At 42.9% G+C, this 4,274-nt stretch overlaps 1 pseudogene; it reads left to right on the top strand.

The window, feature by feature from the left end:
* The first annotated feature begins 553 nt into the window (after positions 1–553).
* LOC142652594 (uncharacterized) lies at positions 554–1,401 on the top strand (annotated as a pseudogene).
* The last annotated feature ends 2,873 nt before the right edge of the window (positions 1,402–4,274 follow it).

Raw genomic sequence — 4,274 nt, forward strand, 5'->3', positions numbered from 1 at the left:
ATGACGCACTTCAGTACCCACTGATCTTTTGGCAAGGCGAAGATGGATACGATGTTCAAATCTTCCAAACAAATCCAAGTACTGGAAATTTTACCGCCGGGAAAAAAGTTTTGTGCATGGCCTTCTACGCCTATCAAATTATGATGCCGGCGAGCCATTCAAATCACCTCTTGATGTGCCGAAATCTTTTCCATCAGTTTTTGGTTGATATGTATGCCAAAATCGAAACGGAGCAACTTCGCTTCATCCGTTTCAATCAGAAGGCACTTCGCGCTGAAAGCTATATCCACCTTCGAGATGCTGTCGTCAACGATGGAAACACGAGCAATGTTGGTCAGATGGTTATCTTGTCTTCCAGCTTCACAGGGAGCCCTCGACATATGCACGAATACACTCAAGACTCCATATATGCGAAAATACGGAAGGCCTGACCTGTTTATTACTTTTACGTGCAACATCAAAAGAAATTCGCCAAGATCTCTTGCCAGAACAATCGGCGACTGATAGACACGATCTGGTAGTTTGAGTCTTTCGACAAAAGGTTATCAAGTTCATGAATCTCCTCACGAAGGGCAAGGTATTTGGAGAAACTCAATGCTTCATGTGCACAATCGAATGGCAAAAACTAGGTTTGCCTCACGCACATATACTGATCTGGCTGAAGGAGAAGATCCGACCAAATAAGATCAATTGTGTCCTTAGTGCAGAGATCCCAAATGCACAAGAAGATCAAAAGCTATTCAACATCATCATGACGAACATGGTCCATGGACCATGTGGAAGACTGAATCCAAGCTCCCCATGCATGAAAGATGACTTCTGTACAAAGAGATTCCCAAGGCAGCTGATCCATGAAACTCAGTCTGGAGATGATTGTTATCCACTTTATCGCAGAAGAAAATGGGGGTAAAAGGCGTGTTCACTGCATTGATGAAGATGAAGATTGGCAATAGTTACCAGGACATCAAGGTCGGCAAAAAATGGATTGTACCCTACTTGCCATTTCTTTCCAAGACCTTTCAATCGCACGTCAATGTTGAATATTGCAACTCAGTTAAGGCGATCAAGTACATCTGCAAATATGTCAACAAAGGATTGGATCAAGCAGCATTTGGCTTTAAAAGACAAGGAAGAACAACTGAAGAAAACAATTGCCAAGAAAGAACAATTGATTAAATAGATCGCTTCCAAACTGGACATTACATAAGTAGCAACAAGGCTGTATGGCGAATTTTGGACTTTCCAATTCACGACCGCTATCCGACGGTAGTTCATCTCAACGTCCACTTGGAAAATGGACAGTCTACTTCACAAGGAAGCAGCAACCTGCCAATTACCAGCAAGCTTATGAAACCTATTTGCTGTCATACTCACGACGTGTGGACCATCCAAGCCACTTGAACTGTGGGAAAAGTACAAAGAGCACCTCTCGGAGGATGTTCTTCTGCCAGCACGACGGCAAAACCCGGGACTCCAATTGGACAGCTGTACGCCGCAAATGTTCAACATGTCATTGATCCTACTTGAAGAAAAGACCCTCATGATGGTTGGAAAGAGACTTGAGCAACTGGGACTTCCCGCGACGGAAAGGAACAACGACGAAAGACTTGGATGGGAATTGCTTCAAGAAACAAGCTATGACATAAGCGCTCTGGAGACTTATCTTGCAACGAATGAACCTCTTTTGGTTGCTGACCAAACGACGGCGTACAATCAGATCTTGGACAATGTTTGTGAAAATCACCTGTGGTATTGTCTTCTTGGATGCTCCTTGCGGAATAGGAAAGGCGTTTGTCATAAACCTGTTGTTGGCAAAGATCCGACAACAATCCGGGATTGCTCTGGCTGTTGCTTCTTCAGGCATTGTGGCAACATTGCTTGATGGTGGCAGAACTGCCCATTCAACGTTCAAATTACCGCTCAACTTGACTCGAGATGCGTCTCCTGTTTGTAACATCAGCAAAGGTACTGGTGTGGCAAATGTACTGCAAGAATGTTTGATAATTCTGGGATGAATGCACGATCGCACACAAGTTGGTGCTTGAAGCTCTGGATTGAACTCTGCAGGACTTGCGTGGAAAAAAATACGGTCATGGGAAGTGTCGTCTTGGTGTTGGACAGTGATTTCCATCAGAGGTTGCCTATTGTTCCAAAGGGAACACCAGCAGACGAATTGAAAGCTTGCTTGAAGCAGTCGGTGTTGTGGAGGCATGTGAAGAAGATGAGTCTGACTACCAATATGCGAGTTTATCTGCATGGAGATGCCACAGCTGGTGGGTTTGCCAGCAGATTACTCAATCTGGGGAATGGAGATGTTCAAGTTGACAATGGGATGGATTTGATCAGCTTCCATGATGATTTCGCAAATTTTCCCAAGTCGGTGGAAGAGCTTACAAACAGTGTCTTTCTCATCATCGCCTTCAACTACAGAGATCATGAATGGTTATGTCAACGGGCAATACTGGCTCCAAAGATTGATTCTGTCAACGGCATCAATCAGCAAATTCAAATGACTCTGCCAGGTCAAGAAAAGCTGTACAAGTCCACCCGACACAGTTATTGACCCCGATCAGGCGGTGTACTATCCGTCAGAATTTCTCAACTCTCTCGAGCTGCCTGGCTTACCTGCCCATCGATTGATGTTGAAGGTTGGCTCACCTATCATGCTGTTGAGGAAACATTGACGCTCCAAAACTTTGCAACGGGACGAGACTGTGTGTCAAGAAGTTGATGGATCACGTCATCGAGGCCACCATACTAACAGGATGTGCCAATGGGGAAGTTGTCTTTATTCCATCGCATTCCCCTCGCTCCATATGATGTTCCTTTCGAGTTGAAGCGCCAACAGTTCCCAGTACGCCTAGCCTTCACAATGACAATTAACAAGGCTCAAGGTCAATCCCTGAAAGTGGCAGGAATACACCTTCAAAGTCCCTGTTTTTCCCATGGGCAACTATATGTTTCTTGCTCCAGAGTCGGCACTGGAAAGAAACTCTACATCTTGGCACCGGATCAAAAGACAAAAAAACATTGTTTACAAGAAAGCATTGGAATAGAAGCATGCAGTCCTAAATCAACACTATATAAATCTGTAATGAATATATTGTGTTATTTCATTTATTTTATGCTTCCAATAACATTATTTACACTCTCTACCAATTAAATTCATATTGAGAGGTAGCAATTAAATTCATACTGAGAGGTATTTAACTAGTGAGCTTTTACTCTATCTATACTGTAAGTTAACCTCCCGAACAACGCCAGGTATAAAAGCTAGTTACCAATAATCATACAATAGAAGGTTCACATAATACCATCACACCTTAACCACATAGTGACTAAATAATACCCCCATACTGTTACTGACTAATAGCCTTGTGCTGTTACTGAATAATACCCCATACTGTTACTGGATAATACCTCCCATACTCTTACTGAAGAATACCGCCACACCATAACCACATAGTGACTGAATATTATACCCATACTGTTACAGAATAATACCCCCATACTGTTACTCAATAATACTCTCATATTGTTACTGAATAATACTGCCAGAACATAACCACATAGTGACTGAATAAAACCCCCACACTGTTACTGAATAATACCCCCATACTGTTACCCAATAATACCCCCATACTGTTACTGAATAATTCCGCCACACCATAACCACATAGTGACTGAATAATACCCCCATACTGTTACTGAATAATACCGCAACACACCATAACCACAGTGACTGAATAATACCCCATATTGTTACTAAATAATACCTCCACACCATAACCACATAGTGACTGAATAATACCCCATACTGTTACTGGGGTATTACCACTATACAAAGACCAATATTACCAGCATATAGTGACCATATAGTGGTAGACGCCAGTTATACACTGGTGCTCTGCAGACTATATAAGTGATTACAGCACATTTATATCCAGTGACTCACAGGTGATTTTTTCTCTGATTAGAGTCGTTCACTTTCCCTTTTTTTCACCATCCAGCCCAGACCACTGTGACGACTTATTCCAGCCACGACTCGTCTCTGCAGAATTTGACACACAGACATGTTGGTTTCTTGCTTTTCCAGCATCCTCGCCACCTATACTCCATTTTCTAAAAGAACTCGTAATTTACAGTGCCCCAGATGATAATAATGATCCCTTAGCTGTCGACACAATAAAACTGCCCCATCAGTAACCGTATGCCCTTTGTATCCCCACAGTAATAATGCCCCCTGTAGATAGCGCCACACATAGCCCCCTGTA

The sequence above is a fragment of the Rhinoderma darwinii genome, chromosome 5 (genome assembly GCF_050947455.1).
Source record: "Rhinoderma darwinii isolate aRhiDar2 chromosome 5, aRhiDar2.hap1, whole genome shotgun sequence".
Lineage (NCBI taxonomy): Eukaryota > Metazoa > Chordata > Amphibia > Anura > Rhinodermatidae > Rhinoderma > Rhinoderma darwinii.